Below are 27,996 nucleotides of genomic sequence, written 5' to 3'. Positions count from 1 at the left end.
GATGGGGACCACACGGCCCTAAGCATGCAGCTAACTTCATGCTTACCACATGTAAGGTGTGTTTTCCCTACTTTCTGAGTGGAAAGTGGGCCTGGCCTTCTCATAGGCCTTCAGGAAAGGCCATGTGTCAGCCTGGATCCTAGAGGGTAGGCACCCACGAAGAATGCGTTCACTAGTACCAGCATTATACCAGTGCCCTGTGAAGCTCAGCAATATGCATTTACCCTGGCACCTTCCTCATCAGTAGCTCTTATCTCACACCCATCTATGATTTCACTACATGCTCTGCTGTCCTGATGCCCAAAGAGCTTTTGGTTTCCTGGGGAAAAACCTGATAACCTGGCCAAGCTGCTCCAGGCTGACTTGTGTAACGCCCTTCTTACTTTGACCTTGGCTGTAGGATCCTCTCCACTCTAGAGTCTTCCTTATAAGCAGCTCTCCAACTCAGATTACCCATGTGCAGCCTAACCTGTTCAGATGGAATATAAATTTAATTGATGGAACTGGAGGTAGAACATTTCTCTTGGAATTCAATCAGTGGATATATTTGGAAGCCTGAGTGTGGTTGTGAGAGGATATATATGGAAAGGAACAGTCCCTTCTGTTTTTAAATTAACCATAGGACTAACCGTAGACATGTCTTGATTCTCTATTTGTGTTATTGACTGATCTTTAGCTTTTTAAGGAAATGGGCCCCTGAAAATATATTCTCTTAAAATAATAAGGAGAGAGCTTACCTTTCATTTCCTGTGCTAAAGAAGGAACACAGACATGGGTAATCCAGGAGGCCATATAGACCCCAAGTCCTTGATATTTATATTTTGAATTTATTATGCTCATGGCACAACTAGTAGAACATGTACCTCTGGAAAATGCAAAATAGTCTATGTGGGATGAAGGGCTTTCATAACCATTGTTAAGGATCTGTAGGCAAATTTACTCCCATAATTCATGCAATATTTTTTATCACCTTGGAACCTGGGAAAACTGAACAAACAACCAACATTAAAATCCTTCCATACAAAAGTAGGCTTTCACTTCAGATCCAGCTGTGCCACCACGGTGGCCCCAGCACAGAGCACCCCAAGATCCCCATCAAACTCCAGCCATCCTGCCAGGGCAGCCCCAGTACAGAATTCCCTAGAACCCTCTGTTGGGAACTTACTCTAGCTCTAGCCAACCTGCCAAAGTTAACTCTGTTCAGTATGTCCTGGGACCCACCCCCCCGGCCTACACCCACTCCAGCTCCAGCTGGCCAGCTGCCAGGCACATGCTGTCTATGCAGGAGATGGTCCTACATAAGGTCACTCCTTCAAGACTGGCAGAAGTAGCTGTTCCACCTCACTCCTAGAAACAAACACAAATAATCCAACAAAATGAGGACAGAGGAATATGTTTCAAACAGAAGAGCAAGGGGCACCTGGGTGGCTCAGTTGGTTAAGTATCTGCCTTCAGCTCAGGTCATGATTCTAGAGTCCTGGGATTGAGCCCCACGTTGGGCTCCCTGCTCAGCAGGGGATGTCTGTCTCTCCCTATCCATCTAACTCTCCTCCTGCTGTCTCTCTCTCTCTCAAATAAATAAATAAAATCTTAAAAAACAAACAAAAATTCCCCAAAAGAACAAGATAAAACTTCAGGAGAAAAAAAATCCTAGTGAAATGGACATAAGCAGTTTACCCGAGAAAGAGTTCAAAGTAATGGTCATAAAGATGCTCACTGAACTCAAGAGAAGAATGGATGAACTCAATGAGAACTTCAACAAGGAGTTATAAACTGCAAGAAAGAACACAGAGCTGAAGAATGTAGTGACTGAAATGAAAAATACACTAGAGGGAATCAACAGCATGTAGCGGATACAGAAGAACAGATGAGTAATCTGGAAGACAGAATAGTAAAATTGCCCAATCAGAAGAGCAAAAAGAAAAAAATAATTTTTTAAAAAATGAGGGTAGTGTAAGGGATCTACCACATCAAGCATATGAACATTCACAAAATAGGGGTCCCAAAAGGATAAGAGAGAAAAAGGGGCAGAAAACCTATTTGAATAAATAATGACTGAAAACTTTTCCTAAGCTGGGGAAGGAAACAGACATGCAGGTCCAGGAAGCCTAGAGAGTTCCAAACAAAATGAACCCAAAGAAATCCATACCAATATATATAATTAAAATGGCAAAAGTTGGGACACCTGGGTGGCTCCGAGTTTAAGTGGCTGCCTGTGGCTCAGGTCGTGATCCTTCAGTCCCTGGATCAAGTCCCCCGTAGGGTTCCCCGCAGGGAGCCTGCTTCTCCCTCTGCTTATGTCTCTGCCTTTCTCTCTCTGTGTCTCATGAATGAATAAACAAAATCTTTAAAAAAGTAAAATGGCAAAAGTTAAAGAGAAATCTGAAAGGCACTGAGAGAAAATAGTCACAAGTAAAGGAAGTTTCATAACACTATCAACTGATTTTTCAGCGGAAACTCTACAGGCTGAAAGGAAGTGACAGATATATTTAAAGCACTGGAAGGGAAAAACTTACAATCAAGAATACTCTATATGGCAAGGTTATTGTTCAGAATCAAAAGAGGTAAGGAGTTTGCCAGACAAGGAAAAACTAAAGGAGTTCATCACCATTAAACTGGACCTACAAGAAATGGTAAAGGGACAGAAGTAGAAAAGGCCATGCCTGGAAATAAGAAAATATCTGAAAGAAGAAATCTGGCTGCTAAATGCAAATATATAGTAAAGGCAGTGGATCAGCCACTTAAAAGATAGTATGAAGGTTATGGGGCGCCTGGCTGGCTCAACTGGTAGAGCGTGTGACTCTTGATCTCAGGGTTGTGAGTTCAAGTCCTGTGTTGGGTATAGGGATGACTTTAAAAAAATCTTAAAAAGAAAAAAAAGATAGTTTTGAGATTAAAACAGTAAAATCAAATATAGCTACAATAAGTTGTTAAGGGATACACAAAATAAAAGATATAAAATATGATGTCAAAAACATGGTAAGAGGGTGTAAAGATGTAGTCCTTTTAGAATATGTTTGAACTTAAATGACTATCAGCTTAAAATAGACTGCTATATATGTAGGTTGATATATATGAACCTCATGGTAACCACAAACCAAAAACCTACAATAGATACACAAAAAATAGAGAGAGGAACCCAAACATGACAATAAAGAAAACCATCAAACCACAGAGGAAGAGACCAAGAGAAGAAGAAAGGAATAGGGGAGAGCTACAAAGACAACTAGGAAACAATGAACAAAAGGCAATAATTAGATACTTATCAATAGTTACTTTATTTTTTGAATTTTTAAATTTTTATTTTTATTTTTAGAGAGAGAGAGAGAGAGAGAGAGGAGAGCACAAGCAGGGAGAAGGCTGGGAGGAGAGAGAGTACCTTAAGCAGGCTTCACGCCCAGCGCAGAGCCCAATGCTCCATCTCGCAATCTTGAGATCGTGACCTGAGCTGAAATCAAGAGTTGGATGCTTAACTGACTAAGCCACCCAGGCACCTCTATCAATAATTATCTTAAATGTAAATAGACTATATGCTCCAATCAAACGATATAGGGTTACCAAGTGGATAATGAAAAAAGACCCATCTATATGCTGCCTATATGAAACTCGCTTCAGATCTAAAGACAGACTGAAAAAAAAAAAATAAAGACAGACTGAAAGCAAAGGGACGGAAAAAGATACTCCATGCAAATAGAAGTGAAAAGAAAACCAGTGTAACAATACTCATATTAGACAAAATAAACCTTAAAACAAAGAATGTAACAAAAGACAAAGAAGGGCATTACATAATGATAATGGGTCGACCCAAAAAGTAGGTGTAACATTTGTAGATATTGGGCAGTCTGGGTGGCTCAGCTGTTTTAGCACCGCCTTCAGCCCAGGGCCTGATCCTGGAGACCCAGGATCGAGTCCCACGTCAGGCTCCTTGCATGGAGCCTACTTCTCCCTCTTCCTGTGTCTCTGCCTCTCTTTCTCTCTGTGTGGCTCATAAATAAATAAATAAAATCTTTTTTAAAAAATTGTAGATATCTACACACCCAACATAGAAGCACCTAAATATATAAAGTGAATATTAATAGAAATGAGAGAAATTGACAGTAATACTGTAATAGCAGAGGACTTTAATATCCTACTTACATCAAAGGATAGATCATCCGGACAGAAAATCAGTAAGAAAACATTGGCCTTCAATGACAGTAGACCAGATGGACTTAATAGATAGATACAGAGCATTTCATCCAAAACCACAGAATACACATTCTTTTCAAGTGCACAGAGAACATTCTTCAGGATAGATCACATGTTAGACTGCAAAACAAGCCTCAATAAATTCAAGAAGACTGAAAAGTGGCCTGAATGCTTAGAGGGCTGCACAGTTCAGGGGGAAGAGAGTAGATTTGGACTTCACCTTTTTTACAGGAAGCAGAACAAAAGGGAAAGAAGTTCATTTTTAAAGAACTGTATCTATTTATATATTTTAGCAGAGTTCATCATCTTTGGAGGAATATTGATGTTTTGTTATAAAACATATTTTGACAAGGCCACAGGTTATTCAAATATAAAGCCTGGGGACCTAGAATGGAGGGGAGATGCTAAGAGACAAAGGGAAGACCAATTTCTCTGCCTGTAAAGTAATCTCTTTGAGAGGAGAGATTGAGTGTGAGCTATGTTTTGTAGCCTCTGGAGGTAGAGAATCTAGAGATGTAGAGCCTGGGGCTTTAAAGGACAGAGTGAAGAGGAGACTCAGAGGGACCCAGGTGTCATAAGGGTGGGCCTGGCAACATGGTGGCTGGTGGGTGATGGGAGATGCAGGGGAAGTGCAGAAGCATGGTGGAGGCTCAGGTATGGCTCCACCCCCATGCTAGGCAGCTCCCCACCACTTTGCTATCTTTACCCCAACTTAGACTATGCTGGGAAAGGAAGGGGAGGAGGAGAAAACCTTAGTATGACCAAGTTTTTATCTTGAACTGGCCACATTTAGATAAAGAAGCTACTAATTTTGCTATGATTTTAATTAAATTTCATTCAGACAAAGTTACCACTTTGTCCCTCTTCGAGTGAAATTACTATGAAATTTACACCCATATTTGTGATGTCTGCTGAGTTTTCATCTAAATTTTGTGATTTCTGTGGTTCTTCTGTTCTCGGCAGTCAGTAACATTAGAAAGGCTTTCTGCTTCCATATCTCCTAGTTTTTCCTAATCAAGATCCCTTTCCCAGGTCTGTTTATCTGTTTACTTTCCTCTTCTTTAGCTCCAGGAGGTGTATCCTCCTTTCTTAGCAGAGTACTTAGTCCATAGTGAGTGCTAAATAATTTTCTGTTGAATGAATGCCTAAAAGAAGGAGTAGGGAGTGATCAGGACAGGAGAAACAGTCAGAATGGTTGCAAAAGAAGGGATAGTTGGTAGGTCCTGACTGGGTCATTACAACTGGGTACTCAGGAAGATGGCAGCATGGCTGTAGGATATGAAGACAAGAATGTTCAGGGTGGGAGGGAGAGGACTCAAAGGAAATCCTACGATTCCATGTCAAGTGTTTAGTGAGCTGGCGAGTTGCTGATTCTCTCTCATTGATTACCAGCCTGGTGAAAGGTGGTGGGGTGGGGAGGGGAGAGAGCAGACTAGTGCTGGTTCAAGATGTTCAAAATCTTTTAAATGCTCACTGGCGAACAGGTGTGATGCCAACTGTCATTCTATATGGACAGTGCTATTCTCCTGAGTAGCTGCGATTGTGCTCTTATACTTTATAGCTCTCTTCTAGAATGTTCTACCATCATGTGAAGCCAGAAATTCAGGGGGAAACCCTCTGCCACAAATCCTAGAACACCACCTGGATTACGTTGTTCCCTATTCCAACACCTTCAATGGCTTCCTCTTACCTTCAAGATTTATTTTAAGAGGCCCTTCCAACAGAATAAACCTCCTTGAGTGGGAAGGCTGAGATTCCCCCTTCATTGCAGATTCTGTTAGGGAAGAGGAATGAGCTTAAGAACAGAAGCACTGGAAACAAAATCCTTGGTGGATGGGAAACAATGGAATACCATTACTGAGCAGAGACATGAGTAGGCTATGTGGTAGTGAAGGCAAGCAGTGAAAGCTGACACTTCTCTTGACAGCAGCCTTCCTCCTCTTTCTATCCTCCTCTTCCTGGTCAGCCCCTCCAGCTGGAGGGTCTCTGTTACTGTCTATCCCTTAATGAGTTAATACATATGAAAATCCCTAGAGCAGTGGCTGGCTCAGAGTTAGCACTGAATAAATGTTTGCTACCTTTTGCACTTATTCTATTCTTTGTGTTTCTTGCTGCTCATATTTCTGCTACCCCTAATCAAGGTTTGAGTCAGCATATGCCAGAGTGAATGCCAGATGGGGGTGGTATCCAGGGGGTGTGGTCAGGAGACTAATCTCTGTATGAGTCTGGAGGGAGGGGAGTGCAGAGTAGCTGATGGAAGGGTCCCATATGAAGCTCCGATGAAAATGCCTCACTTCTGCTGCAGGACTTGGGTCAGGAAGTGTCAGGTAAGTGACGATTAAACATTTGCTGGACAAAATGCATGGTGGTATTTGACTAGGCTTTGAAGTGTGGGTGGAATTATCTGCCAATCAGAGAAAGAGATGTTCAAGGTGATAGTTTCTCTGTTGCAAAAGTAAAAGAAGCTGCAGAAAGAAGTAATCCTATGACTCTAATAATAAAAGAATGTGAACCAAATGGGGGGGAGGGAGAACAAAAGTATGAGTGAAAGCATGGGAGAATTTTGCCTTCCAGATTTCTAAATAAGCTTTCTTCGTGCCATGGGGCTTAGAAAAATCCCCATGGAAGTCAGATGTCTGTGCAATGACACCAGGCGGGTGGTCTTCCTGCCCAGAGACATCATGCCCACCCACTAGCAGGAGAAGAGGGCTGAGCATGGCTCTGGGAACACTAATAGCTTGTGCTGAGTCATCGCTGTTTGCTAGGAAGCTACATTCCTAAAAATAATATTGGTCGGTTTGGGTGCCTCCTTGCCCTATTGCCTACAAGATAAGTCCAGGTCCTTTAGCTTAGCAAGGTATGGCCCTGGTGATTTCTTCAGCTTCAACCCCTGCACAGCTCATCCACCCCCATGCATTCATAACCCCATGTCACAGGGATCCTGGTGGGCACTAGAACACACCATCTTTTTTCCCATCTCCACATCTGTGTGCATATTATTTCTCTTATCTGGAATTCTTTTCTCCCTATACGTTTTTCAAACTCCTGTTTGTCCTTCAAAACCCAGATCAAATGGTTTTTCCTTTCAATAGTTTTCTCTGAAACATCACAATACTTTGAATGCAATCCTATGGTAGCAGCACAATAATACATACTAATATGTTCTCTTTTAAATGTGTCTTTCAAGAACATTCTTTCATTCAGAAAATAATTATTGAATACCTACTATGTGCTGGGGACTCAAGACACAGGGACTATATATTGCTCATCTATATTGTTTATTGCAATCTCAGTATTTCAAGAAGCTAGCACAAGGAGGTGCTCCAGAAGTATTGGAAAAATGAATGAATGAATGAATGAATGAGTGAATGATGAATGAAATGAATCATTTCTCCTAGGTTCTTCAAGCTTCCATTATAGACCTTGCTTGATATGTATGAAAATTCGAGTATTCTAAAACCCAGGGAAGATGCTGGCACTCTTCTCTGAGTACCACAGACAGCTCTGGCTGTCTGTAATTTCATACAGGCCAAAGAGTTCTCTTAAAAGCTCTGGAAAACTCACTCTGGTGGTCTTTTCTATTCTGAATCCATACATCTCTGTGGTTCTGGAGGTTGAAATAAAGCATTGACATCATGACACCATCTTTCTAGCAGACCATGGATGAGCTGCTGGGCTGTATATACTCCACCAGGGGGAATGCTGACCCCCTAACTCTTGCCTTGCTGCCTATTTCTGTTCTGTCGTCAACCATGAACCAAGGCTGGAGCAATTTGGGGTTTTTCTAAAAGGCTTCTGCACCAATTTCAAAGACAATTTTCAAAATGGGGTATGAGGAATAAATAGGCAGCCATATAACCACATTCTCTCTCTCTCCCTCTCTTTTTGGAGAAATACAGTAAATTCCCATTTTGATTTGATGACAAGTTGGTTGGCCCATGCATTTCTAGGCTCTTAGCTATCATTAGAACATTTCTATTAAGAGTGACTATAGGGGCAGCCCTGGTGGCACAGCGGTTTAACGCTGCCTGCAGCCCAGGGTATAATCCTGGAGACCTGGGATCGAATCCCGAGTCAGGCTCCCTGCATGGAGCCTGCTTCTCCCTCTGCCTGTGTCTCTGCCTCTCTCTCTGTGTCTCTCATGAACAAATATATAAAATCTTAAAAAAAAAAAAAAGCAGTGACTATAGAGTATAGACAATAGGATTGGTTTTTCTCTAACCTGCAAATCTGAAAGTAGATATCAAAATGATAGCCAGCCCCCTTGAGATGGTCTCTTCTGGAGCATAGTGTACTAGAAAGAGCCAGAAGTACTGGACATCAATTTTCAGCTATACTATTTACCAAATGGTGACTTTGAGCAAATCACCCATCTCATCCTTTGTAAAAAATGGAGATAACGCTTATTTTGCAGGGATATTTAAGGTTTAAATGAGGCAAGGTAGGTACAGATCCTGGCACATAGAAGATAGTTAACATATATGAATTTCTTATGTTTCTTTGGAAATCATGTTCTAATGTTGCCTTTGGAGTCTGTCCCTGGAAATGACTAACAGAGTCATATGTAAGTGACAATATTGCAGCTACCATTTATTGATGATCTTGGCACTTCTATCAGTCCCTGGGATTTGCTGTAAACCACTGGTAATTCATTCTCTCCTGTTCTGTCATGGCGTTCTTAGAGCCTACATCTTTAAGGAGCAGAAGGCATTTGTCTGGCCACAGACCTCCTTCCCGCTGGTCTACATAGAGATGGGAATAGAGACAATCTAAAAATTTTAAAATAAGTTGAGAGAATCAGCTCCACTAGTTGAAAATAATGGCTGTGGCCTACCAACAAGGTAATTTGCCCCACTTCCATTAGATGGAGGGAAAGAAAGATGGAGCAAGGACCAAGAGGGGATGTGGCCACTCTTGAATGTGGTTCACATCCAAGATGATACAAACTGTGGCACATGAGCACTGTAGCTATCCTGGGATTGTTGGCTTTCCCCTCACCCCCAGCCCCCACTGCCCCAGTCAGGATCCTGTTACTTTAACCTTCACAGCCAACCCACACCCTTGCACAGAAAGGCAATGAGCACTCTGAAGCTGCTTATTCTGTTCTGATGTTATTTCTGTTTTTCTCTTGTACCTGGTTCCCTTCTATCTGCTCAGCTGTGTTGGTGCTTTGGTTTGGCTCTTGATGGAGCTTTTGAATCTTCCTTGGGTTTGCACTTTTGCAGATGAGCCATTCCCAGTCCACCCCTTTTCTGAGTCAAGAACTCCAGCCCCACATGCCAGTGAAGAAGAGATCAGTGACTGGTGACGCTGGTTGAATTCTCACTGAGACTATGAAGAACTGGAATAACAATAGAGACTTTCAGAGTCCTCTGGCCTCATGCAGCGCCTGTGTAATGACCTGGCTCAGAGGGAAAGAGAAACCCCTTCCCAAACTGCAAAGTCAATGCTATGTTCTGTCCTCTTCCAGGGAGCTTCTCTGAAGACTGCCCTTGGATAGATGACTTCTGTCTCTGTTTGAAAAGGAAGATAAAAGGTCATAAGTCCCTAGGGTGACTAAAAGCTGTGCAAAGTAATTTCTTCAGTTATTCAAAATTGTTATTTTCCAGGAAGAGGAGTCAGCAATTAGAAAGACAAAATTGGCAATTTATGCAGTGATTTAAAAACAAACCCCTGCATTTTATATTATTGAAGTGCTAACCTATGAAGATATTCCTTATGTTTTCTCTGACCTCTACTTTAAGCAGGTAGCAAGTTTTAATCAATTTCACATTTCATAGAATTTTGCAATATAGCAAGTAGCCTTTCGTTGAAGCCTTAACTGAGAGCATTATGCTCAGTGTCCTTGAGGAAAGAGATGGAAAATGGGGGCATCTCAGAGATGAAGAAAGGCTCTGAGTACAATGATAAGCTCAGGCTCATGCCCTGCCCTGTTTTGTTCTCTAGGAAGTTGATCAAACCTGACCATGTTTGGCTTCTTGGTGTATCTAGAGGGCAGGATTCTGGCACTGGAATGGCTGAGTCCCACACACCTGACATAGAAGCAGCTAGACTTCAAGGAGCTGCTTCAGGCTTAGTGAAGATGTTCATGATGACCATGATAGACTGGGAATTAGAGAGCCTTCCTCTTTTGGAAACACCAAAGAAGACTCTTAGATTTTTTTTTTAAAGATTTTATTTATTTATTCATGAGAGACAGACAGAGAGAGAGAGAGAGAGAGAGGTAGAGACACAGACAGAGGGAGAAACAGGCTCCATGGAAGAAGCCTGACATGGGACTTGATCTTGGGACTCCAGGATTACACCCTGGGCTGAAGGCAGCACTAAATCATTGAGCCACCCGAGCTGCCCAACTCTTAGATTTTTGACATGGCCATGGGGGAGGAATGGGGCTACCCTTCATTACTGAGATTGACTTCTTGCTGCCCTGGTAAAATGACCACTCAGAGTCATATTCAGTTTGATTTAAAGAGAAAACAGAAGTGTGCTATTTCTTGTACACCTGGAGATGCAAATTGAGATCCACACTTCCACACAAAATAAGTTGGGTCTTTAATGTTAAGTACTTGCAGCAGGATCCTCCAAAAAAAGTGTTGTAAATTGGTAGTTTTATCCTTAAAAAATAAAAGGTTGAGTTTTATTTTGTTTTAGCTGAAATGCCCTTTCTTCAGAAGAACTCTTAGTAACATTTAAGTATACAATTCAGGGAATCTGGAAGGTCCTGATTGGAGTTGGTGAGACCAAAAGCCCTTACACTTGACCTATTCCTCACACTGACTGACCCGCAAGTGATTCTGTAAAGTCCTAGAGCTCTGAGGGTCAGTTTGGAGTCTTGCTACGGGTTGCACACTTGTTTTGATAAGTAGGTGGCTGAGATAACAGGTAGTGAGTAACTTCCAGGTCATGTCAACATTCCTTAGCCCTTTATTAAAGGTCCTTCATAATGTCCTCCTTCCCAGTCCCATCCTTTGCATCCATCTTTGTATTCTGAGGCATGGTCCACTTCAGTGCCTGGTATAGACAAGCACTAAACAAATGTCAATTAAACAATGTAATAAGTGTTCTTTGAGGGATGTCATCTTGCAGCCCAAATGATGCAAGGAGATAGGATAACACTTTTGGCATCACAGAGAAAGAGAGAAAAAATGAAAGTTTATTTATTTTCTCTCTCTTAGTTTGGAATGATGCCCATGAAGTTCTACTTTCACTTACCTCTTCCAACTTCACCGGGCATGTGCACGGACACACAAGCATGCACACACACGCATACATAGGGTGTTTGAAACCAGCTGAGAGAGAAGTCAGAACGATGGAGACAAAAATAACTATTTTTGCTAGTAATGCTGAAGGAGAGAATGTGGTTTGGGCAATCTTCCTCCTCCTTGTCCTCAAATCTCGACCTTGGAATGCATTCAGTATGCTTACTTAAACAGCCAACTTAGCCTCGAGGAACATGACCACCGCACACCTGAAAGGCCTCAAAATAAGAACAGAGATTTGAGTCTCCAGACATGCCTCTGGGCTCTGAATCAGATATACTTCCACTTTGAAGCACATATAAAGCACAACACACACACACACACACACACACAGCAAAAAAGGAGAGAAGAAAGCTGAGACTACCCAGAGAAATCTTTCCTATTTCCTAGGGTAGTGGGTAGGAGTGGAAGATATGGAATTAAGAGGAGCTAATGTGGAATTATTAGGAGCCTAATATTTACAAATGAATGGTAGGTCCCAGTTTATAGAACAGGGTAGACAATTTAGATAGTGCCCTCAAGAGTCATTTTTCACTGCATTAAAACCAGTTGCATTCATGAAAGACTCCACTTGGATCATCATGTCAATCAGACTTTTTGAACTGTGGTTTTTATGTTTATTGACTAGGGCAAGCCCTATGTTCATTTCTGGCAGGGTGACCATATTTGGTGGATGGCTGAAAACTCCATGGCTGTATTCTGCACAAATGAAACAAAACCAACCCCAATATTATGAGAACTGTGTTTACAAATGTATAACAAAATTGTACATTAAGTACCCTAAAAGAATTCAACTCTAGCCTTGGTATACACAGTTAAACCCTCGTATACACCAAACATGATGTGCATAGTAGAAATTAAGGACTACAAGCAGATGAGTCGAAACAGGACACAACAGCGCAAGTGAAGAGACATAGGGCCAAGCAGCCCACTAGGTCTACGAAAAACACAAACACAATCAAAGATCAACATTAAAATCAATGATCCTGTTCAACACCCACACCCTACATCCCAGGCAAGGTCCTTGTCACCCATAGTTTTCAAGAGGAAGGGTCAATGGAGACTGAAATCTGAGCCATGGCTGGAGATGTTATATAATCTGGGTTGGACAGGATCCGCAGAGAATGAAGACACAGATGTTAGAGGTGGTTTGGGGCCAGGGGGAGAAATGGTGTACCAGTCAGACTTCTTGGTAACAGACAATAGCACCCAACTCCCTTGGGATAAAAGAGAATTTGTGTCATTCACGGAAGCTTGATGAGGTAGGTTTGGCAAACAGATGAGATTCAGAGAGTGTCTGGGGACCGGGGAGCAATAGCAGTCTGATCGGGGCCACACAGCACTGCCGTTAGACAATGCTTTGCACGACAGGTCATCACTGCCACTGCTGACACTGACCTTGGGCACCATGGCTGCTGCATGACACCACCATCGCTTCCAACTTTGCTGCTTTTTGGCATTTCTCAGTTCTGATTCTATTCTCCTAGTGGGAATGTATCTCTGCCTCAGCGTAGGATGTGCCTGCGCCCTGGCTGCCAATGGGAGAGGGAAGATAGTCTTTCATTTTACCATCCAGGAAACATGTGATGGGAACTCCTCCTCTTATCCTCCAGGGGAAGGAGAGCTGAATAATGGGCCGCCTAAATGTATTCACATACAAGTGATGGATGCATCCAGGATGCCTCTTGAGATGTAACATTCAAATGCCCAAATTAAATGGGCCTTTGAAAGTATTAAGTGTCACAAAACCAACAAAAACGTTTTGTCATCACAAAGTGGGTATTTACTTGGTCCTATGATCATTTAAAAAAACATTAAGATCAAGTTGCATGCCTTCTTGCTGATAAATTGCAAATTGCCTAGACCACACCTCCCCCTCTTATTATTTCTTATCCTCCTCCCCTACCTATTTGCCCTTGTGACTTCCAACATTTGTACGTTGTATGAAGCACAAGGCACTGCCAAGTGAGAGTCACTAGGGGGACAAAAAAAAAAAAAAGAAAAGAAAAAAAAAGAAATATCAAAATGAAGCAATGGGGGATCCCTGGGTAGCTCAGCGGTTTGGTGCCTGCCTTTGGCCCAAGGCGTGATCCTGGAGTCCCGGGATCGAGTCCCACGTCGGGCTTCCGGCATGGAGCCTACTTCTCCTTCTGCCTGTGTCTGTCTCTGCCCCCCTCTCTCTCTTTCTATGTCTATCATGAATAAATAAATAAAATCTTTAAAAAAAAATGAAGCAAAAAAAAATGAAGCAATGACACAGTGTCCATTTTTTTTTTAATCACATGGATTGGCTCACATACTAACTGGTAGATTGCACCAGTTATTCTTGCTAAATGAAATACCTAAGATAATGATAAGAGATAGCACTTACTGAGTGTTTACTGTGTGTCAGATGCTTTGCATGCCTTATCTTGTTTAATCATCATGGCAACGTGGTCGAAATGATCCCCATTTCACAAAAGAAGAGACTAAGGCCCGGAGAACGACTTTGGGGAAGGCTGTACAACCAAGCAGCGGACAGAACCGAGATCTTCACTCCCTGTCTGTGTAACCTAGAAAGTTCTGCCACCAGTGCCACACCTTCTCTGAGTATTAGCACGTTGGAATAGACCTGAGTCAATGTTACTCGGACGGGTGTTGGCTTCCTGCACAGGTACATTCCTTCAAAGATAAAAGCATCGCTCCCACAGGTTTCTTGGCAGAGGGAATGGGAATCTCAGCTCTGAAATGAAACCGTAGATTTGTTTCAGGAAGTGGGGATTGGCAGGATAGGGAAAAAGAGGGTCTTTAATTGCAAGGGCTGAACAAGGCTGCCTGGAAAAGCAGTGCCCTGTGAGGATGGCTTGGCCAGTGAAATCGCTTTTGGCCAGAGTTGCCTTCTTCATAGCAGATGGAAAGTAATGGTCAGCCCGGGATAATGCGACACAATTTGCTTTCATTTGATGGTTCCTTCTGCCTGTGTGATGTTTCCCAGGCTGCCTTTTTTATACAAGCATTGGCTTTAGCAGTGAAAAAGAAAGAAGTTGTTAGACATTTTGTAAACCATGACCCTTTCACCTTGGCTGTGGATTTTTAAAGTATTCAAACTGCATTGCAGCTAGACTGCAATGTATTTACAAATAAATTCACGAAAGTCAACATGCATTCTTTTCCAAAAACACCAAATGCATAGAAAAATCATAGGTCTGTACTACTTTCCATATGGTACTAAAATTTTCTTCTTCCCTAGAGAAAGAAAAAAAAAAACGTAAGTCTTGAATAAGGTAGAAAAAAGAACAAATGGGATACGTAAAAGTAGAATGGTATGACTCTTCTTGGATGTTTTCTAACTTATGAAGATGTAGTTCTGGAATATTCAGTCCTATAACCATGTCAGCAATCAACAGATGGATAAATGAAAAAAAAAAAGATTATTTCAACATTTTAGTGAATCAAGCACATTAATTGTTCCTTTTTCATATGGAGTCATGTTATATCTGGCTTTCTTCCCCTAACCCTATGTCATAGACACTTCCTGTGAACATGTCTTATTTTAAAGGATAATGTTACTTGCCACATCAAATTCAGTTGAGGGGATGTAGCACAATTTATTTAACCAGTGTCTTCTTTGGGGGCTTTAAAGTTGTTTCTAATTTTTCACTGTTATGGAAGTCACCGCAATACATTTCGTTTTGTATTTAGTTTCTTCCACCCCTACCCTTTTAGGAAACTAGTTCCTTAAAATAAATTTCCTGGAGTTGAGTCACGTGGTCTAACGAAATGAACTACTTTGCTGTTCTTGGTAGATATTGTAAAATTGCTTTCCAGAAAAGTTTTTATCAATTTACACTACCACCAGCAGTGTTTTCATAAGCCATTTCCCACTACAAACTTAGCACTGTAGGTTGTCTTATGTCTTTTAAATTGAATTTGTTAAGGGAAGGTTTCTCCCAGTTGAAGTGTGGCTAAAAACTTGCCACTCAGCTATTGTGTGAATTCTTAGAGACTGACTATGAAATCATGGCAATAAACATTGGAGATGTCAGAGGCCTTTTTAGTTTGATCTGTCCCTCTGTGGCAGGTGTTGGATTGTTACCCACATGCCAGTGCTTTGGGGACACAAATGAGTAGAATATGTTTGTCAAACATGTCAGCTAGAGTTCCCATAAGACTCGGCCACAAAATGTCGGCAAAGCTGGAATACAAAGGCCTGGCTCTTTGCCTGCCATCCCCTGCAAGGCTTGGGAGCCCATGAAAGGCAGGGCATCTCCTGGGTATGCTACAGAGCCTTTCTGGGTTCCAGAACTTTGCTTGGACACCTGGAATTCAAATTTCCACCACTGCTGAACCGGAATAAACAAATGTACCCCAGGGCCGCCTTCTACGATTTCATCCTCTGAATGTGTCGTTTGTGATGTGGAAATGTATTCTGCTAGAATGTCATTGGACGTGCAAGTTGCCAGGGCATTGGAAACCATCTAGTCCAACCCCCTCATTCAAAGTGGAGGAAGCTGAGGCCCAGTGAGTGGAAGGTTCTAAAGCCTGGTTTCTTCATTCCCAGCATGGTGGTGGCACCCACTGCCTCCACATATTATTTCTCCTCCATAAAATATCTTTTATAAAAGCTCGTTCAGGACTGGTCTTGCTAAATTTAACTTTCGGTGGGATCTTCCTTGTTACTGATTGTTCCCTGTGTATCAGGCATTGATGGCAAAGCATGCACTAAGAAGTTGTAGGCATTAGTCTCGGAATTTTTATGTAGTTAAATTGCAATGACAATGACCAAGTAACTTTCATGCATGAACTCACTCACTCCAACACTTTTCCTAAAATATATTTTTCATCATCCTTATTTTACAGAGAGATAAACTGAGAATGGTTTTTAAAAATATTAAACAGCATAACCTAAATTGTACTGCAGTGACAAACAACCGCAAGTCTCACTGACTCACAACAGGAAAGCTTTATTTCCCTCTCATGTTGTGCATGTGCTGTAACTTAATGTTAGTTTTTTTTTAGAGGGAACCACGTTGAAAAGAGTAGCCCTTATCTGCAACCTAGCTGTGTCCTAGCAGATGGAATATCGCAAAGGTACAACACACAATGGCTCTTAAAGCTACAGACTGAGAAGGTCTTCTCGACTCTATTCATGAAACGGATGACATGGCCAAGCCTGCCACTGATGAGGCAGATAGTAAGCTACTCCAGCAGGGAAGGCCCAGTGCATAATATATTGAACAAATAACAGTCTACCATTGATAGTATCTTACTCAAGTTCCTACATCAAGTAAATTCTGGAAGCAGGAGTTGAACTCAATGTGATTCCAAAGCGACCGCAACCAACGTATCTGTTTTACTCTCTCTCAATGATCAGATGCTAGGAAATGTCCTTGGAACCCAGATTGGAACTTACGATCTATTCTTTTGCCACCACGAAAAATGCCATTGTGAGCATTAAGCATGTACTCATACTTTTCCAGCCAACACAACATTTCACAATATTCACTGAATGCTTCCTCCACTGGCGCATTACTAGTTTGCATGCTATTTCTTTCTGGGTGGAGGAGATCTGTGCTTCTACACACAAGGATTACTTTAGAGATCCCATAGACTCTTAGGGCCACAAGGCCAGCTCCCAGCCAAGGATGGCCTCCTTGTTACAGAATCCTACCAGGAAGCCAGGCAGCCTCTCACATGCAACTCTGTCTAACACCTCCCACCCAAGGAAGGCCAGGCCATTTATGCACAGCTCAAACTGTGGAAGTATCTCTACACTGAGTTGGGTCTCTCTTGCAGAGCTTTCATTCTTGGGGCTATAGTTTAAGATAAAGGTAATCATATATATATGAATATGTAATCCTATAATGTATGTATACATGTATATATAGGACTAAAATGCTTTTTTTAAAAGATTTTATTTATTTATTCATGAGAGACACACAGAGAGAGGCAGAGGGAGAAGCAGGCTCCCTGCAGGGATCCAGATACAGGACTCAATCCCAAGACTCCAGGATCATGGCCTGAGCCAAAGGCAGACACTCAACCACTAAGCCATCCAGGTGCCCCTAGGATTACAATCCTATATATATATATGAAATATATTTTTATATATGAAATATATAAACAATGTATCTTTTATAATGTTATATTCCATTTATATACTATTTATGACTATATATTTCTAGATTTTTTTTAATATATTTTACTTATTTATTCATGAGAGACACAGAGAGAGAGAGAGAAGCAGAGACACAGGCAGAGAGAGAAGCAGGCTCCATGCCGGGAGCCCGATGTGGGACTCGATCCCGGGTCTCCAGGGTCACACCCTGGGCCGAAGGCAGCGCTAAACCACTGAGCCACCCGGGCTGCCCCTATTTCTAGATATTTTTATGTTACATATTATATATCATATATAATACTATATATAAAACATATAAAATATCAAACTCTCTATATCTATTTATCCATCCATCTATGCCAGATTTTTATTTTCATGCAGAGATTATGGTCCCCAGTTCTTATATTTTGTAGCTTCAAATGACTCAATTTACTCTTAATATGTTTGCTCTTTGCATCTCAAAACATCTCAGTTGCCATTTGTGAAGGTGCTCTAGTCTATCTGCAATAAAAAATAGAGTTTGTATACTATTATTCACCCCTCTCCTTGTTTTATACTACTTAACTTATAACTCTCCAAATGGGAATATATTTTAGATTTAACATAACAGCATGATCTTTTCTATGGTAAATTAAATTTATTTAGCAATTTCTATCAATACACACCAACTTTGGTATTTAGAATACTCAGAAATGTGGAGAGGTGAGGTAAGAATATCCCCAAATCCTTTAATACATACTTTAAAAATTTTTATAGGATAAGGAATACCTTATTCTTTCAATACCTAAGATAGTTCTGCTTCCATACTTATTTACTTTAAACAATTGGTTTATATTGAAATGTAAATATATATATATGAAATGTATATATATACAATTATATATATACAATTTGTATATATATGCTATATACATATGCACAAATGTGTGTGTATATATATATCAAATATACACAAATATACACAATTGATCCTTGAACAACACAGGTTTGAGCTGCACGGGCCCACTTATACATGGATTTTTTTTTGATCAATACAGTAGAGTACTGCAAATATATTTTCTCTTCCTTATGATTTTCTTAGTAACATTTTCTCTAGCTTAGTTTATTGTAAATATACAGTATATAATGCATATAACATAAAATATGTGTTAATCGACTATTCGTTACCAATAAGGATTTCTGTAAACAATAGGCTATTTTAGTTCTTTGGGAGGAGTCAAAAGTTGTATGCAAATTTTTGACTGCCTGTGGGTGGGGTTCAGTGCCCCTAATCCCCCACATTGTTCAAGGGTCAGCTGTAGTTTATTTCTCTTTAGTAAATGTTTGACAAATTATCTTTTTAAATTGGCTTTTAAATTGGGGAAACTTTTTTTTTTTTTTGATATGTAGACAAAAACCACTTTCAGAGACTGGGATATTTTATACTCTTTAAAATTATATTCCTTTTACTTTATGGAAGCTCTGTGCGGGGGGAAGGACCATGTCTCATTCTTCACGCACCCCTAAGTGGCTGCTATTGAGTTAAAAAGTAAAAACAATGGGGAAATAGGTCAATGGACATACATATGATGCTTTGCTTTTGCCCAAAGCAGTTGGTCATGCTCAAAATAGCACAAATTACCATAATTGATCTAAAGGTATTAGTGGTAGAGTGGAAGAAAAGAGATTTGATTTTTTTTTTTTTTCTTAAAAAGTACAGACCAGCAAGATTTAGTGAATGATTAGAAGGTGCAAAACATTAGGGGAAAAGGAGGAGTCTAGAATAACTTAGGAATTTCCAGTTTGAATGACTATGAGTGGGTGGCTCATAGACTGTTTGAAAACAGACTACTCCTTGTTGGTTTTTTTTTTTCAATAAAGTTTTACTGGAATTCAGCCAAACACATTCCTTTACACATTGTCCATGGATGCTTTCACACTACAATGGTTGAGTCAGGGAGTTGTGGCAAAGACTATATGGCCTACAAAAGTTAACTACCTGGCACTTTACAGAAAAATGTTGGCTGAATCTTGCTCTATAGAAAATACATATTTGTTATTGTTGGGGGGAGGATATTGGGGCAAATAGCTTCCGTCTGTTAATATACTGAGTTTGTGGTGATTGTAGAACATTCCAGTGAAGACATTCAACAGGAAGTTGTAGTTATAAGCCTGGAACTCAGGCACAAAATTATGACTAAACATATAGATTGAGTAGGTTGTGGTTAAGCTGTGGCTTTGGCGGCCATGTTTAAGCAACATGGTGGCTAAAAATCTAAAATGAAGATACCATTTGTGATGTACAGTACTCTCTGAGATCTAGCTCAGGATGTATAGTGTTTGGAAGTCAGTAGTGTTTGATTTCATCTTATAGAAACATAAGAAGAAGGACAGGGGTCTGTAGGGTGCATTAACTTCATCTTCTAGTATGTGGGGCAGGGGTCTCACTGAGCACAAAGGCCCAGGGTCCTCCAGCCACAGTCTCCCCTTTGCTTCAGAGTGACTGATGCTGCTGCTCAAGTCCTCACAGTAGGCCCCAAGCTGAAATCAAAAGCACCCCTTTCAGCTTTACTAGGCAGTTTGGCCAGTGCAACCACAGAACATCTCATATTGGTTGATGTAGGGGAGGAAAAGCTAAATGTTGGTTATAGTTCTAAAGTGATGCCAGTCCTGGAGTTGTGAAGTTCTGCTGCGGCCATCAGGGTTAAACCTAACAAGGCAACTCATGTACTTTCCAGGCCATTTTCCAGCTGGTAAGTGAATATTTCTGTCCTGCACGTGGTACAGAGAGCTCAGCCCAGTGCAAGAACGGTCTGTTCCAACAGAGTTTCTAGGCCAGTTCCAGCATGCCTTTGAATCCACTTACTTCCAGAGTGATTCACTTCCATTTCCTCTTTTGCCAAGTAGGGAAATAGCAACTCCTCTTTCTCATCTTTGGTAAATGTGGTAAGGACAAGTATTTTGAATGAGATGGGGAGTGTGCAACCCTATGGGTAGTGAGCTCCTGGAGGGAAGAACTGTAGCCTCCGTAGTAGAGGCCAACAAAGAGTAGACACCCAGGGTATCAAATAAGTAGGTCCTCAAAAGTCAATTTACTCCAAATGTAGTTGTATAGAGTTTCTAAAGTAGTAACCCGTACAATAGACACCGGCTGTCTTAAGCAAGATTATTGGCAACTGTGCCAAGATCTTCCCACTTTTACCTATCTCATCAGCCACTGAAGAGAATGAACTCCATGGATGAATTTGATTTTTTTTAATAAATTTATTTTTTATTGGTGTTCAATTTGCCAACATACAGAATAACACCCAGTGCTCATCCCATCAAGGGCCCCCCTCAGTGCCTGCCACCCAGTCACCCTCACCCCCTGCCCACCTCCCCTTCCACCACCCCTAGTTTGTTTCCCAGAGTTAGGAGTCTTTCATGTTCTGTCGCCCTTTCTGATAGTTCCCACTCATTCATTTGGGGAATATAAAAAATAGTGAAAGGGAATAAAGGGGAAAGGAGAAAAAATAAGAATTTGATTTTTAAAAATTTTTTGATGAATTTACCTGTTAGGTGGGAAACCCTGCTAGTACCCCCGAACCTACTCCAATACACATTCTGAGTTGTATTTCTCGAAATGTAGTGTCAGAGCCTAAGTGTTTGAATTTTTCCAGTTTCATCAGAGGCCATTATGCTAAATACCGCGAAGTACATTGAAAAATGGGTGGAACCAAAGATGGGGGTAGCCACTTAAAACTATGATCAGATTTTTCCTCAGATCTTATTTATTTATTTATTTATTTATTTATTTATTTATTTATTTATTTATTTATTATTTTTACTTCAGGAGGAAATTGCTGGATTTTATTTTTAACATTGAATTTCCACACTCCCTTTTGAATGTCTTGCTAGCATGTGCCCACACGTACATGCATGCTCGTCTGTCAGAATGTGTGTGTGTGTCTGTGCACCCTCACCCAGCTGGGATAATCTTGTGGGCCCGTGTGCGGGTGCGTATGTGTGCGGACGAGTGTGGGTGTATTTTCCTTGTGAGTGCGCTGGTCTGACGGAAGGAGCTCTTAGATCCCACAAGAGCCACATGTCTATCAGGAGGGATCTTTGTTGCGTTTTTCAGCACATGCATTTGCAGAATTAAAGAGCGGAGGCACCAGGATAACCACAGAACCCTCTGTGAACTATTCTGGGTCTCCCCAAAGACCTTTAATTTACTATTGTATTTAAAGACGACGCATGGCCTTGCAGAGCTGGATCTGCAAATGCTCAGTGGCTCAGTGGCCTTGGAAGACAGACCATCGCCCAGTGGGGATCAGCTCAAAGGTTGAACCGGTATCTCCTGAACCTTAGTTGAATAATACATTTTGCTCGAGAGTTTTTGTTTGTCTGTTTGTTTTCCTCCTGGCTCACTCTTGGCCCGGACTCAAGATAAACTTTGCTGCCTCTCTGCCTGCTGTGCTTAATTTTCTGTGGTCCCTAAAATGCTGGATTTGTAGCCTTTTTCGTTTGGCTGCGGTTTGGCATCTCCTTTCCAATTCAACGTTCAAGTTTCCTCTGTGTGCAGGACTCAGAAATGTTTCACTTGAGAGTTTAAGTTTCATGATTTTAATTATTCACATCGTCTAAACTTGGCTTTGAAATCAACCATATCAGGCATGACAATTCACCCAAGAGTCTGAAATGGAATAAAGAAAGCAAAGAGGAGGAGACATCTGGTGCCAAACCACCCCAGTGAGGTGCCCATGTGTTTATGAAGGGGGCAGGGGGAGGAGGAGAGGCCTCTGGGAGAAAAGAGCACTCACTTTCCTGGAGCACCTACAATGGGATAAGCACTGGGCCCGAGACACCTTCTGCCCTTGGCCATCCCAAGAATCCTTTGGGAGGCAGGGATGTCCCAAATTCTCTTTCAGCTCCTGCTTGCCTGCCTAGACGTTTGTGCTGTAAGGTGGATGCTGTGTGACAGGGGTAGGGGGGCGGTGGGAATAGAACATGTTACTGGAACATGCTGCCTTAACTTAGGAGAATCTCCCTCTTTGTCCCTCTCAGTTACCCAGAAGGCCTCGTGTCTCTTGGTGTTTTCTGCATCCCATTAACAAAATGCCACCCTGGTTTTTAGGAACTGAAGCTAAAAACTGCCGGCTCATGTTTTTGGCTGCCAGAGTTGTATTGTTCAATTGCTTCCTGCCCACCGTGTGTGGGTTCTTTCTGGAAGGAAGAGTCAGTCCAGTTGCAAGGGTGCTACAGAGTCAAGTACCGAAAGTTCCTGTAGACACACAGACCTAAACCTGTGATACTTGGGAATGAAGAAGCTTGCCCAGTCCCTCGATGGCCAAGACCTTTTCATTTTTGGAAGTCTCCTTTAATAAAGTCTGGTGCTATGCAGGCACCGAGAGTCGGATGTTTGGCCCGGGAGGGTGGATGCGCGTAAGAATTTTTTGTCTAATTATAAAGGTGGCAAGATATTAGGAGGAGGGGACAATGAAAAAATAAAACTCAAGCATCACCTAATCAAGGCAAAAGGACACTGCTAATATTTTGGTAGGAGTCTTTTTCCTTTCCTTTCCTTTCCTTTCCTTTCCTTTCCTTTCCTTTCCTTTCTTTCCTTCCTCTTTTCTTTCTGTGTGTTTTAAAAAAAAATGGACTGTAACCAATATCTTGGACAGAATACATCTTGAGACAACAATCACGAAACAAAATTATTTTGTTTCCTCTCCTCTTCCTCTATCTCTTTAAAATTAATTAGAAACAATCCTTCTTCCCTTGCCCTACAGTGAAAACCCTGGGCAGCCTCATGACTCTTCTGATCACGGCCAAGTGGCAAGAGAACGGAGAACGGATGGCCTTTTTTTCACCACGGTCACAATTCAGAAATTGCGATTCCTTGGCCTTGACAGAAATCGAAACTTTGGTTTGAGATGGTCCTCTGCCCTTCCCCAGCCAGGCTGGCTGCCAAAACCGGAAGAAGGCCCAAAGGGTGCGGTCAGTTTCCACGCTCAGTTTTTGCCCTCCACCCTAACTTTGGTCCATTTCTGACCCCTCCAGGTCTGGAGTCAGGGGAGGAGCTAGAAGTTTCTTATGTGACTGGCACGGTCCACAGCAGGCTTCCCACTCCCTGGAGCAGGCAGGTGTCTAAAGTCAGAGCTCCCGTTGGCCTGTAATGTATTCTTCAGGACGCTCTTGCCTCCACAGCACACCTCCCGAGAGCTTTTACCTGCGGTTCTCTTGATGTTGGTGATACACTCTTCATGTACAGCTCACGTCCACTCCTTTCTCAGCCCTGACTTAATTCAGCACGACTTCAGCTCTTCTGCAGTGGGGCCTCTCTACCCTCCAGGGGTCCTGGTGGATAGACTTGTGAGGATAAGACATGTATCGCTCTCTACCCCAGTTCCTGGCTTAGAGCTCCTAAAACCTTTGTAATTTCTATTTATTTATTTATTTATTTATTTATTTATTTATTTATTGTCACAGAGAGAGAGAGAGAGAGGCAGAGACATAGGCAGAAGGAGAAGCAGGCTCCATGCACCGGGAGCCCGATGTGGGATTCGATCCCGGGTCTCCAGGATCGCGCCCTGGGCCAAAGGCAGGTGCCAAACCACTGCAACACCCAGGGATCCGCAAACCTTTGTAATTTCTAAGTGAGAAGAGCACCAGGAACGTCCCTTATTCTAATAATTGGTCTTCGAGTCCAACCCCGACATAGGGCTCCTGAAATGCTTGTAAATTCCTAAGTGATAAGAGAACTAGAAGCATCTTTTGTTATAAGGAGGCAACTCTGGGTGAGCTACCAGATGGCTCCTGGATGGCAGCTGGTCGCTAGAGAGACCAAGCCGTGATTAGAAGCTTGGAATTTTCAGCTTACCCCTCATCGTCTAGAGAGGGGAGAAGAGCTGGGAAAGAAATCAATAATTGATCACGTCTACATGAGGAAACCTCCATAAAATCCTAATCGGGTGGGGTTCAGAGACCTGTCTGGTCAGCAGCACATGCTACTCACCTATGGGGAGGGTAATATACCCCAAATCCACAGGGACAGAAGCTACTTCGTTCGAGACCCACTTTAACTGTTCATCTATGTCTTTTATCATGTCCTTTAATAAACTGGTAAATGGAAGTAAGCATTTCTCTGAGTTGCTCTAGCAAATTAATCAAACCTGGGGAGGAGTCGTGGGAACCTCTGATTTATAACAGATTGCTCAGAAGCACAGGGGGCAACCTGGCCTTTGGACTGGCATCTGGGGTGGGTGGAGAGGCTGTCTGATGGGACTGAGCCCTTACACTGTGGGATGTGACATTATCTCCAGGTAGATGACGTCAGAATTGAGTTAAGTTGCAGGACACCCAGCTGGCATTGCAGGATTGCTTGGTGTGGGCAAAACACACACACCCGGTGTGAGAAGTGTTGTGAGTGTGGCAGTGGTGTGAGAGTGCAGGAAAGACACAGAAGAAAGAAAGAGTTAGGTTTTCCTCCTCAGGACAAAGCCCCGTGGGGGTCCTCTCTCATTCCCTCTTGATGTTTGCTCCCGCGGGAGTGCCTGCCATCCACCCCAACCACTCCCCCTCACCGCCCCCACCATAGGGCTAGCCAAGCTGGCTCTCTTCATTGAGATGTTCCACTCTACGACTCCCAAATACAGAAGCATTGATTAAGTTTCTGGGCAGTCTTGTTGAATCTCTTCTCAGTTGGTTCTAGATGAATTTCAGGGACTCTCCTCCACCCCCAAAATATATACACACACATTTTCTTCTTTTTCTTCTTCCTTCTCCTCCTCCTTCTCTTCTCCTCCTCCTCCTCTTCTTCTTCCTCATCTTCCTCTTCTTCTTCTTCTTCTTCTTCTTCTTCTTTCTTCTTCTTCTTCTTCTTCTTCTTCTTCTTCTTCTTCTTCTTCTTCTTCTTCTTCTTCTTCTTCTTCTTCTTCTTCTTTTGATTTTATTTATTTCATAGAGAGAGAGAGAGAGTGCCCAAGACCCTGAGGTCATGACCTGAGCTGAAGGCAGACACTTAACTGACTGAGCTACCCAGGCACCCCCATATACACATGCTTACACACTTTGTGTAGACACGTGGTGGGTACTTACCCCACCATGACAGATCTCTTCAAAACTTTCCCCCTGATTCCTCTTTCTTTAGTTCCAAAATGGGATCTTTTTCATACCCTGGATGTGGATGAGAAATTAAAGAGTCATGTAGCCTTTTTATATCCATTTCCTTTAGAAAGTTGCATCTTGCACCTCCCTCTGAAATGTTGTATTTGTTGAATCTTGGTGATAGTTGAAACTTTTGAGTTAACATTTATACAATCTTTTCTAATCTTTGTTTTCAAATAATATTCATCCTGATAATTATCCCTATATCATCACTGACTTTTGAAAATTTGATTTTAATGATATTTCAGTACTAAAAGTAGTTTCCTATTGCCACTATTACAAGTGACCACAAACTTCGTGGCTTAAAACAACACACATTTATTGTCTTGTAGTTCTGGATGTCAGAGGTGCTACATCAGTCTTAGTGGGCTGAAATCAAAGCATTGGCAGGGCTGTGGTTCTCCTGAGAGCTTTGGGGACAATCTGTTTCTTTGCCTTTTCCAGCTGCCTGCATTCTTTGGCTTATGGCCCTACATGACTCTGACCTCTATTTCCATCATAATATTGTTTCCCCTCCCTCTGCTTCCATCCTCACAGTGCCTGCTCCGATTCTGACCCTTTGGCCTCCCTCTTATAAGGACCCTTGTGATTACATTGTACCCAACTTCGTAATCCAGGATAATCTCTCCATCTCGACATCCTCAATTTAACCACTTCCACAAATTCCATTTGCCAGGTTAGGTACCTATTCACCAGTTCAGAGGATTAGGACCTGGATGAGGGGTTATTTTTGGGTGGGGGTGGGTGGGTAGCAAGGGCATTATGTAGCCTACTGCACCCATTTTTTTGGATGTTTCACAATTTAATTTTACTTTCAATTCTTTATTTTAAATATTGTAAACAGTGGTGTAATGAGTTTCCTTACAAATGAAAACATTTTTATGAGTTTCTGTGATGGGTTTCTCAGTATGAATTCCTAGAAGTGGAGTTATTGGGTAAGAACATGTTGAGGATTTTTTATTTATCTTGCCAAATTCCATTCCAGAAAGGTTTCATAAAATTTTGACTCCACAAGCACTAAGGAGTCTATCTTTACCAACAATGAGTAATTCTGCATATTATTTCTCATTTGGGGGTCAATTTAATAGCTAAAAAATGGTATCCCCTACATGTTTTTGATTACTAGCAGACTGAATATTTATCGTACATTTATTGGTCAAATGTATTTCTTCCTCTCTGAAATAGGTGTTCATTGACTTTGGCCACTTTTATGCAGTCCAGTAGAGAATTGAGATCTTTACAGACAAATGGATCTGGTTTTGATTTTTCCCCCCAACTTAGCTGTGTGACTTTGTGCACATAACGTAACCACCCTTTGTCTCAATACTCTCACTTTGTACACCCAAATAAAAACCCTGGGGTTTTTTTTAGGAAAAAAAAATGTTGAGGTTTTATTTCCACAAAGCACACAATTTTAGTAAATCTCTCTATGAGTATATTTTAATGTGAGTATAATCAATCTTTATCTACTATGTTTTATGTGAGGTTTGGATGATGGATAGAGAGCACCTAGATGAATGTTTGTATTTGGTGACAATGGACCTTGGGACACCTGGGTGGCTCAGATAGCTGAGTGTCTCTGACTCTTGGTTTCAGATCAGGTCATGATCTCATGGGTGGTGAGATGGAGCCTGGGTCGGGGCTCTGCACTCTGCTTCTCTCTCTCTCTCTTTCTCCCTCTGCCCCTCCCACTGTGTGTTCACATACTCTATAACTAAAAATAAATCCATAAATCTTTAAAAAAATAAAAATAAAGGCACAGCACAGGGAATATAGTCAATGTAGTAGCACTGTGTGGTGAGAGATGGTAGCTACACTTGTGAGCACAGCATTTGGTACAGACTTGTCAAATCACTGTGTTGTACACCTGAAATTACACTAATGCAACACTGTGTGTCAACTATACTTCCACTTTTTAAAGAGGGCATAAAGGAGACAAAACTCTTGTTCATAATTGTTGAAATTGCTCTCCCACTTTCTTATTTCTCATCTATTTTTGTATTTATATTGTAGGAAAAATGTCTACTATCCTGTGATCAGTACATTGTCATTTGTGATTTCTTTCATTTATATTTAGAAGTTACGACCCATTTTCAAGACAACTGAAATATTTACTGTTATTTTCATTTTTTAACAATGGTTTTCTTCGTTTTCATTTAGATCTATAAAACAGATGGAATTTGAATTGTTGGCTATGTGAGGTGAGGTTAAGGTAAAAGTTTATTTCCCCCCCATTTTTTAGCCACACTCCCCAATATCATTTGGTGAATATTATACCTTTTCTTCACTGAGTTTTGTTGCTTCCACTGCTATCATATATTAAGT

At 41.5% G+C, this 27,996-nt stretch overlaps 1 long non-coding RNA gene across 2 annotated transcripts; it reads right to left on the bottom strand.

Annotated features, from left to right (window-relative positions):
* Window positions 1–72: 72 nt before the first annotated feature.
* Window positions 73–27,996, bottom strand: LOC140641835 (uncharacterized). Of its 2 annotated transcripts, XR_012038447.1 has the most exons (4): window positions 27,949–27,995; window positions 25,603–25,680; window positions 5,879–5,962; window positions 73–469 (listed from the first exon to the last, which is right to left on the bottom strand). It is a non-coding gene; the product is annotated as an uncharacterized lncRNA (long non-coding RNA). The 2 variants fall into 2 exon arrangements; XR_012038448.1 differs by lacking the exons at window positions 73–469; window positions 5,879–5,962 and adding an exon at window positions 13,825–14,169 and having other exon boundaries at window positions 27,949–27,996.

The sequence above is a fragment of the Canis lupus genome, chromosome 10, assembly GCF_048164855.1.
Source record: "Canis lupus baileyi chromosome 10, mCanLup2.hap1, whole genome shotgun sequence".
NCBI lineage: Eukaryota > Metazoa > Chordata > Mammalia > Carnivora > Canidae > Canis > Canis lupus.
Note: the sequence above shows the minus strand (reverse complement) of the source record. Positions and strands in the feature narration are given on the sequence as shown.